The sequence below is a fragment of the Serinus canaria genome, chromosome 2, assembly GCF_022539315.1.
Source record: "Serinus canaria isolate serCan28SL12 chromosome 2, serCan2020, whole genome shotgun sequence".
Taxonomy (NCBI): domain Eukaryota; kingdom Metazoa; phylum Chordata; class Aves; order Passeriformes; family Fringillidae; genus Serinus; species Serinus canaria.
In genome coordinates, this window is record NC_066315.1 from 26,197,561 (window position 1) to 26,211,754 (window position 14,194).

Consider the following 14,194-nt stretch of genomic DNA (forward strand, 5'->3'; position numbering starts at 1 on the left):
CTGGCTTGGTAGTGTTCAAGTGTGTACAGACATGCAGTGATTTTATACCCTGTGTTTAATTTCTTCCCTGACTTGGGAATTTGCCATCTTCAGTAAAATATGCAAAAGATCTAATGCTTACCTCACCTGTGATACATATTTTCCTTGAAGCCCTGCAATATTACACGGAAAATCAGTCCGTAGCTGTGTGAAAAGGCTGAAAGTCTTATGGTGAGCCAAGGTAGATATCTTCCCATTGCAGAAATGACCCATCTTCCCCTGCCAGAAAGTGCAATAGTCTCTATCTCACCGAATGCTTTTGATTGCTCTGAGTGCTATTACTGCAGGCTAAGTTTTCTCTGAGGTAGCACTGACTGCTGAAACATCATCAAACCTTTACATGCTATCCATTAGCACCTTTTGCCAGAACCATCTGCAAGTAGAAAATTGCTAATATTCAAGAGCCTGCAGGAGAACTCAATTTTTGCATTTTTCTGGGCCCTTATTCCAGAGAAGAAAAGCTGTTCTTATGATGGAAGAACCCATATTTGAACCTCTTTCTGAAGTTGTGAGACACTTTTGGCCTTCCCAGCACCTGTCTGATCTGGGCATTTGGGAGCAGCTCAGTTCCTGGAGGTTGGGGAATGGCAATCAATTCTAATTATTGGCTGATGCTGTAAATATGCACTTGGTCCTGGAGGATCTGAGCTTATTCCAGAAATTATGAGTGTTTAGTAGTCCCCTGGCTAGTGCAGACACTTGCAGCTACTAATTAGCAGTAGCTTTTCGCTTCCCTGCTCTGTGGAGAATGGAACTGCTGCTAAATATCAGCCCTCCTAAATTAGTTGTGCTGTGTTCAGATTATGCTAGCCCATGGCCAGCATGAAGAAAATGTTGGTCTTTCCCTTTTCCCTAGCTTTGCCTACTTGTTGTGCTGGCACTTTTTGGTTGTGTGGTGGCTTGCACCAAAACTAACCCTCCAGAAATCAGATAACAGTAAACTGATGTGACTCGTTTCATGGCTCCATTCAGTGTTAGAGCTGATGAAAAGGAGGAATTTGCAGTCTGAGTCCATGAGAAAGAGGATCCTTCTTTTTGACAGCAGGGGAACCTTGGGTTGGCTTAAACCATCATAAAATGAGCCAATGAGCCCTTCAGACATTTTGATCACCTCTGAATTATTTCTAAGCTCTCAAGGGGCAAAAGACTCACAGTTGTAGAGCACAGCTGGGGAAGAGAAAGGAACAAACAATGCAAGTGTAGCTCAGCATGCATGGGTGGTTTAATGTCTCTTTAAGAATCACCTGTAGGCTTAGTGTGAACCCGAGACTACTTTCACTTCTGCAAACTAGCTCTCAGCAGCTTTTTAAACTAAACTGGTGGATCAGCTCTGTGTGCTCCTCACTCTTGCCAGCCACTTTCCAGTGGTGCCATATCTCTCGAGCTTGAATTCATTCCTCTTCAACCAAATGGTGATTTGTATTAAGGAATTACTGCAGATTTGTTGCTGGTACAAAGAAACCTGATTTTCACTCTATCTGTGTCAAGAGTGCATGCTTACAGCAGTTTGGCAGAGCAAAATGGACTATTCTAACAGCAGGATATTTTTTTTTAGTGGAATATTCCTATAAACATGGGATTTTGGCTTGATGTCTTTTCAGTCATTACAGGAAAGAGTTAAAGTGTCTTATCTCTTGCATTTGTCTGCCACGTCTGACTTTGTATAGAACATCTGTCATTTGGTTAGTCTTTATTACCATTCATGTTGAAGCAATGATGAATTGCTGTTTCAATGTCTTCATCAGATTGCACAGATATGTTCTTTGAGCATCTACTCATTTATCCTCAAAGGACTATCTGGATGGTTTAATTGATTGAATACAGCACAATGGCATGTGTCAATCCACTAGCCAGCCGCTCCTTAATATCTCACTCCTTTTAATGTGGCTTCAGAGAATGCTACATAATGAATAAGCAATAACTACCATATCTCCTGACTACATAGATGTATTGATTGAATCCCTGTGTGTCTATTAGGGACTCTGGATCTTTCACAGAGTTAAGGAAGCAACATGCTTCTCTTTTCAAAGATGTTTAAAATATTTTTTAGCTTTTACTAAAAAATTCCAGATGATTTATCCAAGTGTTGCTGCAGGCATGCCTAACTTTCAATGAATTTCACTGGATTTATGTTTATATACTCTTCAGTGTGCTTTTGTGCCACATAGTCCTACTGTATGGCATATTTGTTGGATGCAACTTCTTTTACAGGCTTTTGCCTAACCTTTAACACATGGGGATCACAGTAATTCTTTTTGATAGAAGCTTAGTTTCAGTTTCAAGAAGTAATAGTTAAGTCGTAATCTTTTTTTCTGTTTTAAAAATTAGTTTTGGTATGAAATAAGAAACTTATATTTCAGTTTCACATCAGAATAAGGGGCTGGATGTCAATCAGGCTCAGCTAACAGGAGCTATTTGTGTTCTTCAGAAAGTCTGCATATGTAAGAAGAGATTAGTCTTACAGCTAGTAGCCAGCAGAGAGTTGAAAGTAACACTAAGCTGAATTTTGTATGTATGTTTATGCAGTACTCCTGAAAGCATGAAATATGTGTCTCTTCAGCACAGCAGTATAAATAGCCTTTTTCCCCCATGTATTCCCCAGGCAGACTTCCCTCTAGTTGGTTTCTCTTATCTTTGTAGCTTCTATCACATTTCCCTTCACCTAACATGGTCTCTGTACTTAGGGCTGTGGATGATAGGGCTTAGTGTCCTTCCACATGATACAAAGACTTTTGTCTCCAGATTATTCCCAGATGATTTGGGATATGCAAATGATTATTCCCAGATGATTTGGGATACTGTAAATCAGCTTCATAGTCTAATGAAATTATTAGACTTTTTGTCTACTCCAATACTTTGCATTTTGACTCCCGAGATGGCTAAATAGTCTGGATTTATAATTTTCTCTAATTTTGTCTGATTTTGTGTCCTTAAATATCACACCAGATTGCCCATTGCACATTTTCAGGGCCATTTCTCCAGTCTTTCTACTCCCATGTTCTAGTGGAGATGTCAGTGAAGGTTCTCAATACAGCTGTGCTCCTATCACTGAAGATGGCCTGTAGCATTATTTTGCTTGGCAGCATTTTGAATAGTCCATGGTTTTGCATTTGAATATTTAGAATTTGTGTGCAGATTTATAGAATTTATTTTTACACTACGGTACAAAACAACAACAAAAACCTAACCAAGAAAACCTTGACAAACATTACACTAAAATGTTCATATTTTAACTGAGTGACCTCTGATTCTTCATCCTCAATTTTGAATCAAGAAGTAACTGTGGCTGGAATTTTTAATCTGCAAATAATTGCAGCTACATTTTACAGCACTTATCCTGATTACAGTTCCCACAGAGCTTAGGTGAAATGTGACTTGCATGTAGCTCTGTTTCTATTACAGGGTCTGAGTTTATGCTGCTTTTTTTTCTGATCCACTTGATTCTGAAGCCTTACACTGTTCAGGCATATTTTGATGACATGGTATGTCTTAAAAATATACCAGTTTATGGAAGCCAAAATTTTTTCACCATATTTTAAGCATTTCAGTAAGCCTAATTGAAAAGATTTCTATCCTCTAAGAGTTGAACTTCTGATGAAAACAGTGAGATAGGTGGGGAGAGAGCTGAAACCCAAGAGAGCTGCTATCCCTTCGTGCATTAATGTGAGGAGAGTATGAAAAGGAACTCAAAATGAGTCTTCCCCATATTGATGGCTGATCACTTTACTCCCCAATTTATCAACTCTTCTGGATGTTCTATGCCCATTCATTTTCATTTTTAACTTCTCCGTCAGAGGAGTCACTTCCCTCTGATAAAATTATGTGTTCCAAAAATGGTGGGGCTGAAATAAGCAAGATGCTCTCTCCAATCTTCTTCACTTTTTAATCTATTTTAAACATGAAAAAGGTAATGATAATGGGGAAAATACTAGTGAAATGTGCAGACATATTGGCAAGCTGAGAAGGAACTGGGAGGAAAATCAAAAGAAAATTCTGGCCATGGTTCCACATATTTTAATGCATCTTTCCTCTGTTGCTCAGTTTATGTAATTTAAGAGCTTAAGGTTATAAAGATGACATGGGAGTCATCTAGTGTCTTCAGTGAAGCAAACTTAATTAGATTTACTGAAGCTGATTCTTCTTGCTCTAAATCTCTTTGCTCTCATGCTGCTAAATCAGCAATCTCCAGAAAGAGGGACAGCAGTTCATTGTAGCACTGATAGGAAGCCTTGGTTTGTGTCTGAAGGAGCAATACTGAGTGCTTAATGGTTAGACTGGTTGCCAAAGTACCATGCTAGTAGGTTCTAGATAAAGCTTTGAATTCTAAGCTACTACAGTTTTATTTTAATACCAAGAACTCTGATTAGTTGAGTATGGAACTGGAGGTAGTTTGTCAGGAAATACCAACTGCATTTTCTGTCCTGCAGTCTGTCCAGAGAGTAAACAATTCTGTTTGCTTTTCTTAGTATTTTTTACTGTTGCAGGTACTACTTTTTTGTATACATGTGCATGACTCATAAATTTTCAGAAGTGAGGAGAGCTTGGGCTATGAAAAGATTGGCATGAACCCCCTTCACACATGATTGTGTTTATTCTTCAGTCAAACTCACTATTGAGACACCCTTACTTCCTTGTCTTCCTTAGCTGAAGAAAACAGATTGAGATATTGTCCTCTATTCAGCTTGTTTCCATGGGTTGGAGAATGAAACCATACTCACAATTTTTCCAAAATAATAACCTCTGAACAAAAATGAAATGGAGATGGTAGATTCCAGGCATAAAAACATGAAGGATATGATTAATATGAATGTTACCTAAGAACTTTCCATCTGCATATAACAATCTTTATTTCTTGATTTAAAATTCCTAGTCAACACAAGGAATCCTCACAGGATTTTTGGTGTTGCTATATCTGCCATGGATCTTTTGAACTCACTGTATTTCCTGTTAAGAGTATTTAGTGCATTGCTTTATCTTGAGCTTTTTTTTCCAGCTAATGGTGACAGACTGTCTTTAAAGAAGTCACAATTAAAATATAACATTTTCCAGCAAGTAACCTGTGAATTTTACGAGTCACCTTAGCCATCTTTGATGTAGCAAGTGAGAATGCAACTGTGAGGATTTTGCTTAGAATGGTCTCTTGCAGGTGCAGTGTGAATGTGTATATTGTTAATGATGAGGCAGTCTTGTGACTGATGAGCTCTCTAAACTCAGGGAATTTCTGATATCAGACTACTTATAACCATTTTTATCTTCAAAGGACTTGAGTCTTCAGAAAACAAGAGAAAGTTTTATGGTCTAAAGCCTGGGCAGTGATTTCTGGCATTCAGCTGCTAGGACAGTTCCAAAGCTTTGCTGTACATGACAAAAAACTGTGATATTTTATAAGGAGAGCTCTATGAATGTATTAATTGTTCTCTAGGGTATTATGTCAGATCCTTATATTCCCTTCCACCTAAGACTCTCTACAGGTGCTGACTGCAAAGCAAAAAATCTATTGGAATCAGGGTTTGACACTACCAGATCTTAACATGTGCTTAACACAGTTGGATTAGCTTTTAAAGCATGCATATCTTTCAGGGGGGAATCTCAGCTGCAGTCCCTGCCTCTCCACACCATGGTATTTGGGTGTCAGTACTTGAACTACCTTTGTTCTATCTGACCTCTTTTATTGGTGATTACTGGCTCTATTAACAGTGCTTTGTGGAATTCTGTGGGATATGTGCAAACAAAAGAGCTACACAAATGTACACAAGTGTGGTATGGTGACACTGCTGATGGGTTGATTTTGGCACTGCAGCGTGCCAGTTGGGGGAAGCCAGAGGCTAATATTCAACAGATGGCAAAGTCCTACACCCTATAATAATGGCTGCAGTTATTTTCATTACTGTCATTTGATGACACATATGATAGTGGGGAAAGACTTGAACTGGGTAATCACGGGAATTATGCTCCAAAGGACCAGATGCACTTCCAACTCCTCAGATGGTGACGGATGTTCAGGCTGAATGCCACTGTTGTCCATATTCCAGGTATATTTATTGCTGAGGGCTGGAAGCCACATTGTTTCCTGTCATATACAAGGCCAGCATTTTCCCTTCTGTAGTAACCAGGAAAAAACCATACAAATTGGCTTTTTTTTGATGAAGGGAAATTATTCTATACTGCTGATATGTTTGTATATTATTATCACATATATAGTGATACATTATTTTTCAAATTTTTCAACATGAAGATCAAAGCATGAAAAACCAGAAGAGCTTTGCTGTGAAAGCCTAAAGAATCAAAAAACCCTACAAGTTTGTCTGATTAGTCCTGATAAAAATCATACCAATTTATGTGAATAAAAGCATTAGATGATTAAACCTTGAAGCTTTACAAGGTTAAAAGGACTTTTCTTCATCTGGCTTAAGAAACCTGTGAACTGTTTGTTATTATCCTGTGCATAGGGAACTTCCATGCAATACTTTGAAGGTTGTAAAAATTATTTAGGATTTTATGATTTTTTTTCTCAAATTTAAAGGATAAAATTATGATTATCTATGTTCTAGCAGAAAAGAACATTGGCTTTTAGAAAATTAATTAGATCACATTTGAATATTCATAGAACTACTTTGCATTTGGGAAAAAATAGTTCTTTTTGGTTTCTGGCAGATTTAGGAGTGACTTATTCTGACCCAGTTTTTAAAAAGTCCAGCAAAGCAGGTCTTTTTCTGAGCTATTTATTACAGCATCTAGAGTCATGATACATCCACAGAGTTAATTCAATTTGTATTAACAGTGTCATGCAGTGATTCCTTCATGTTTATTTTATTTTTCTAAAACAAAGAAAAAGAAAGAAAATTCATGTTTCTTTTTTAGCAATTCTTTACAAGCCTTCCCACACTACAACAGAGCCAGAATATTTCACAACTACCATCAGTGATCTAATACTTAATATTAAGACAGCTCCTACTGTGACATGTTTCTTCCCTCTGCTGGGCTAACAACATAATAGGGATCAGGAAAACTGTTCTGAACGTGGCATTGCTAAAATCTCTGAAAAAAATTTCTAGGTTAAGCCTTCTTTCTGACCCTACCTTGTGTAATTGGTGCAAAGCAGATTGAGAGAACCTGGAGCAAAAAAATCTTATTAGATCACTCTGCTGCTTTGTCAGCTGATGTTGAGCTACTTATTTGAGGTCCTTGGTGCAAATCCTGATGTATTCATGGCTTCTATAAAATGGAGCATTGAAAAAGCCATAAACAAGGGGGTAAATCCATAAATCAACCTGACTGGGAAATTGAAATTATAACAAGACTTTTACAAATGTCCTAATAAAATGAAAGAGGTTGGTGTTTTAGCTTTTTTTTCCTGTGGTGTTTTTTTTGGTTTTTTTTTAAACTCTGCATCCTTGAAAGGCGTATGGAGAACACTGATCTGGAAAGGATATCCTTATTTTTACAAGCAGGCTGTGTTTGCATACTTGATCTGCAATATCAAGGCCACTGATACCTTTAGGAAATCGCTCCCAGTGCTTGCAGTGCATCTTAGATCAGATTTCTTTAATGTAAGCCACCTGCAGAATTAAGCTGGACATCATCTGACACCAGCCTTTACAACTGATTTACAGCCAGCCAGGAAAGATGATCTCATAGCCAAAGGTAAAGGATTGGGACTCAGGGGCTTAGGCTTTGTTTCTGTGATGTTCTGAGAAAATTGATTTTGTTCTAGATAATAATTTTAAGTGCTTGCACCAATCCAGGATGAAGTGCTGTGTGTTGGAAGCACAGACTGGCTTCTCACAGTCCCTGCCCAACACGCTGTCTGCTTCAGGAGTGGACAGAGAAATATTTTGCCAATGGGAAAATTTGTATATCTGTTGCAGAACAGAGGTACAAAGACCCAGCTGGACCAGGTCTGAAGAGGTTTTAGTGGATGGGCTTTATCTGTGTACTTGAAGCAGTTCACTCAAGGTTATGAGGAAGGTGCTTTCTTCCCTTAAAATGCTGTGGAAATCTACATTCCAAGTTTTAATCTCAATGATCTGGATGCAATTCTGCTACCTTTACTCACTCTGGGTGGTCTCAATGATGATGCTCTGTGATCCTGCACTCAGTGACAATAAAAAACTGTAAGTCTGTACCAAAAACAAGGTACAGTTGAGTTGTGTCTGCCTCTGTCCTCTAGCTGTGCAATAGCATAAATGACATTCCTGTAATTTTAAAATATTCTGAGGACAAACAAATGATTGCAAACTGCTTGATTACAAAGGGACTGTGGTCTGTGTTCAAGAGCCAGTCTGCCAACCAACCTGACACAGTGCAATCACAAAACCACCAGCCAGCTATTCAAACAAACACTACTCCCAGCTTATTGGAATAGGTCTGAACCTCAAAAATGTTGTGGGCAAAGGTTATGTACAAATTTCATCTCAAATATATTTTTTTCCTGGACTTAATGAGTACTTTTGAGCATTGCAGTCGAGAACACATTCCATCTGGTGACAGCTTTTTTACAAATGAGAGAAAAGGACATTTTAAGCAAACTTCTTGCTCAAATGGTAGGGGTTATTTTTGTGGGGTTTTTTTTTTTTGTTTTGTTTTGTTTTATTTTGGTTGTTTATTGCAAGACTCTGCTAGTCTTGCATGACTTAAGAAACACCGTTTTATACTGTACAGGCCCAACATAAATTAAAAATGGTCATTAAGTTACTGAGAATCTACCTATTGGTATTAGTTATTATTTTTGTAAAACAAAATAATTTTGTGCTGCTTGAAAAGATACATAAGAATTTTAAATCTATACAAACTTATTATTATTATTATTATTATTATTATTATTATTATTATTATTATTATTATTATTATTCTTATTATTATTATTATTATTATTATTGAAAACTTGCTGACCTTTGGTTCTAATTTTTAATAGATTGACATGATTGCAGATTTATTTACTCTTATAGCAGGCACAAAATTAAAAGCAGCAGTAATTGTGCTGATACTGGAAGTGAATGGCTGAAAGTGGAAATCTGCCTCTGTTCTTTTAATTTGTATTTTTGAACAGGATAAAATCAAATTTATCTTCAGAATGAGTATGTAGGAACAACACTAAACTCATAGAGAAGAATCAGCTTAAAATCTCAGAGGTGATTAAAAGGTCCAAGTCCTGTTTTGATGCTTGCAGGCTTTCCACAATCAACAGGCGTCCAGGAGATTGGAGCACCGTTGTGGAACTGGTTAATTTGATGCAATTTGATTCTGAGCTTATTTCAGACACTTATCAGCAGAAAGCAAACTAACACTGAGGCAGTGCATAAGAACATCATCTCCCTAAGGCACGATTACAGTGCAGAAGTCTGGGCTGTCAGATATCTCATGAAGCCAAAGAAAGTCTCGCATGAGCTGTACTGCGGCCCTGCTATTTTGTGGTGATGTTGCTTGAACTTGTTGATCAAGAAAAACCACATACTATCCACCTAGTGCCCATAGTTCGGGACAGTGAAAGATCTCCACTGCCTCATCTCCCCAGTCTTTATGTCCTTGTCTTTCTTTTTCCAGTTTCTTTTTTCTTCCTTTAATCTTCTTCAAGTCTGTATCAGTGGTGAGATAAAGTTGTGATTGAACCAGATTCTTCTTCCAGTGGTTGGATGATGTTTAAACACATTTTAGGGGGTTTACCTCCATATTGGCTTGAGAAGTAAATTAGGTTCCCAGGTCTGTGTATATGCCTCCAGAGGTATAGTGAGTTGCTTCGGTGGAATTTCTGATTCTGTTTTTAGTTTTAGAAGTACCCAGGGAATTTGAATGAGGTTGAGGCCATCTTGTACTAGGAGCTGTGTGAATAAATAGTAAGAGACAGTACCTGCCACACAAAGCTTGAAGCTTAAACAGTACAGGGACAAAAGGGAGAAGTCAGTCTCACAATGAAATAAGGAAGGTTATACACCTCAGAGTAGCCAAATTTAAATTGGCCTCCTAATCCTTGAAATTCAGTCCACTGCTAGACTGTGCCTTGAACACCAGGAATACTCTTAAATGGAATGAATGGATACAGCTTTAGGGACCATCAGTTGCTTGATAGTCCAGGAACTGAGGCAATCACTGAAACCACATATCTCATCACCTGACCCATGACTCACATTCACCACAGTATTTCTCATGTCTGGGGTGTTTTAGTCCTCTGTCACTAGATTAGTATCCAGTTTTTTTCCCTGAGACTAATGATACCTATGGAATAGGGTAAATGAAGAACTACTTCATTTATCTTGTCAATATCTTTCTCTTTTTAGCATCCTCTTTAGGTTAATCTGGTTAACCATGTGGGAGCATAATAAAGCTCTCTTTTAAAGGTAGATAAAATTCTACAACACCAACTAGAAATGCCATTAGCCGTTTTTATAGTAAGGCTTTTTCCTTAAACCTTTATCCTGAAAAAATTTAGGACAATGAGCCAAAATTTTCATTCCAGTTACAACAGGCAAAGCAGCAGCTTGATGTCAGAATATTATGTATCTCAATTTGTTGCATGTAGATAAAATGGGATTTCAAACCTCCAAAAAAATTAATTAGTAATGAAAAAATTTGTTTACAGCATTTCTTTTTCAGCTATATCACATCACATTTGTTGAGCTGAAATTTAAGATATATTTCTGTGGTTTTGTATTGATGCATTCCATACTTGACATACATAGATATAACATAAAACATTTTCCCTTTATCTACTAGAAAGGAGATTTCCTACTTTTTAGCCATCTCCCTGTGGTGAGTTCTGCTGAAATTCATGGGAATATTTCCAGTAAGGACTAGAGCAAACCCTTTCTAAACAACTGAAATAAACAATCTCTAGGCAGGCAAACCTCCCATGCAGGATGTCAAACTTCAAAATTTCTGTCTCTTTCTTGAGGGTAGGCTGTGAGAACTCCTTTGATTATAAAAAGGAGTCTCTGAATACCTGAATTTAGGCTCTTAAACTGATCCATTTGAAGGAAATGTCTACTCCTGAAAATGTGCCTACCACAGGTGTAGTTAAGCTATATGGTCTGCTGCTATAAGATAGTCTGGATACAATGGATTACTTAGAATTATTAGAGTGTAATCACAAATCTAATAAAGAAAAAAATGCTACTTTTAGTATATAATTATCAAATTAGATGGTTATGCAGTCATCTCCCACATAGTTCAGCTCTTCTGTTTATTACTTATTAGTGGAAAGTAAATTTTGTATGTGCACAGTTTCTATTTCTTTGGAAACAGAAACTATCTCTTTGCATCTTTATATTGTACAGAATCTGAAGCTGCTCAATACTGGTTTAGTTCACACGATTTAGAGAGTTTAGAGCTGTCCCACAGGGAAGCAAGCAATTTGCATAAAGTGATAGGAAAGAAATAAGAACAAATTATTTATCTGAATAGATAGATTTTAAATCCACTGCTCAAAAAGCTCTTTTATCATCAGCAGAGTGATAGATTATTTCTTTAAGGGAAAGTGGCAGTAATTAGTTCTAATACCTGAGAGAACTCAATAAATATTTGCTAAATTAAGATTATTTATTATTTATATTCCAGGAGCATCTAGATGATTCCTGTGAGAACAGACCCCCATTGTTCAAGGAAGTGTGTAAGAACAGCTGCTATCCTAAACAACATACAGTTCAAGATAGATGTCAGGGAAGACAGGAGGAAAAAAAGAATCTCAAAGAAACAAAATTAATTGCCTGAGGGCAGAAAATGAGCAGCAGAGTTAGGTCTGTGATCAGGTAGGTCTCTTCAAAGCCACCCTGGAGCTTTACCTGGAGCAAGTATCTTCCCTTCTTATCTGACCCTTTTGGCTTCCACCCCACCTCTCAGTACAACAACCAACCTCTGACACCCACCATGAAGCCCTTACACTTGTGACAGCAGTCTTCATTTCCTTTGAGATGGTCCCTCTATCCACACTCAGAAACCACCTGTTATATAGGAAAGTGAGCTTGTTTTATATTTCCTGACATTTCTCACTTATTTTGACCATTCTTTATACCTTCCCTCTTCTACTGATTTTGCCATTGTATCTTACTGATACCCTGTTTTTCCACAGACTGTTATCATTGCCCATCTACCCAGCTGTTCTTGATCCTGTAAAAGTACACAGGGAATAGTGAGTCAGTTAAGTTTGGTATTTATTGATGTTTTCCAGAAAATGTACTGTAGATAATCCATTAGAAGAATATGCTGTATTGTCTAGGTTTTTTTGGTTTTTTGTTTGTTTTTATTGTTGCTGATCTTTAGTTTCTTATCAGTACAGGACATGGAATAGCCAGCAAGTTAATACACCTAAGAAGGAGACAAATCCATGTGGACACCCATGTATTGGATAATGTACTCAGCATTCTCTTTTTTAAGTATGTTCCAAACTCAAAAGGAATTTTACAAATTACTGCTACAGGCATCTGAACTGATGAAGTGGTTTAGGGCAAAAGCAAGTGGGTGCAGAAAGCCTGCATGGGGAACTCGAGTGAGTGTGGCCAGGTGAGAGCAGTGCTGTGCATGGAGTCCCTTCTTCTGGAGCCTGTGTCCCTCAGCTGTAAAACGTGGTGAGGGAAGAAGAATTCTGGGGAGAGGGGCTCTGCCATAACACGAATCTTCTGCATTTCCTCCATCCTCTCCTCTTAGTTTATATATTTCTGAAATTTCAAGCTGTCTTTACTTCAGTTATTGCAATGACAATAGGCCTTTCCTTTCACATAGACCACAGTTTTAAAACCTGAGACCCTTCAGTTCAGGTACAACCTTTGTTTAGGTCATCCAAGATCCAAGGTAGGCTGTGCTGGTGGGGAATTCTTTCTGGGAGCTGCCATTGACCCAGATCTTCTCTAATCTAGAGAGCAATTCAACACCTTCTCCTTGTTTCAGAAAAGAACATTCTTTTCTTTCTTCTTACCTCTAATAATAGGTCTGTAGGGGTTACTTAAAGCTCTGCACCAATTGAGTTTATGCAGAAGATACCTTCAAGCTGTCCTGTTCTGTGCTGCTTCATCAGGACGAGCTAAAAAGCAAAGTGATGACAGCTTTAACTCCAAGATTAGAGACTTTTGTTTATATTATGCTTGTGCACAGTCTCTGTGCAAACCCAAACATTCCTAGGTGATGTGATGAAAGCCTACAGCTGGCCTCTTGGGGAGAGGGACTGGTATGAACTTCCAGGGCTTACTTCAAACCTCTTTTGAGTTCACAACATAGATGTATCATTGTTAATATATATTCATATATTCAGACCTTTGCTGGCAGGTCTGTGTATCCTCTTTTTTTTTTTTTTTTTTTTACAGTAAGTAGCTTCTACCAGGTAAACTGTGTAATTGCAAGCTGGAAGATGAAGTGTATGCTGCTGTCTGATGCCACAAACTGATAGAAATCTATTTAGAATTGATTTGCAATTGAGGCAGAATCCAGGAGATTATAAAATGACCTGATCAACCAGATGGTGAGGATAAATGGAGATTGTTGTACTGGTAGTCACCCTGAGACAGATTCATCTTTCTGAAATTTGATTTTATACATTTATTTTTATTGGCTTAGGTTATCTGATAGCTTGGATAGCTAAGTGTATCTGAAATTGCTCTAGATGGCTATGTTTAAACACATAATGTAGATTTGATGCTTTTGTAGTGTTTCAGATACATTTGACAACCTTCAGCAAGTTCTGAATTCCTGGTTAAAGAGTTCCTGAGTGAACATTCCTTTGTATAACAAACATCTCAGAAAAAGAAAAATGACCAGTCCTACAAGATATCCACATTGAATCTTTTGTTTAGTGATCATTTCCTTCCATGTGGTCTTGAACAAATGACTTGGAACTAAAAGTACTCAGGCTTTCACGTGATTAGCAATATGGTGGGGTACAGCAGGATCATCAGATGGGTAGGTGCCTATTTTTCTTTCTTTGTGAATACACATCTTTGCTGTACCTTAGTGAACAGATGCTTTTGAAAAGTTCTGGGGAGCTAGAGCCTACCTCTTTAGGTGTCTCAATAGCCTCCAAAACCTGTCCTTTCATTCCCAGCTATAAATGCACAGAGGGTTTTGCTTTCTCTGCACTGTGCAGAGGGACACCCACATTAGGAGAGTAGAGTTTAGTTGCAATCAATGCTAGATAAATCTCTGAATTAGTTCATCACACATATGTGATATGGAA

At 37.7% G+C, this 14,194-nt stretch overlaps 1 protein-coding gene across 1 annotated transcript in view; it reads left to right on the top strand.

Moving 5' to 3' along the window:
* Positions 1-14,194, top strand: part of NXPH1 (neurexophilin 1) — a 138,204-nt gene that overhangs the window by 88,166 nt on the left and 35,844 nt on the right. The window lies entirely within an intron of this gene.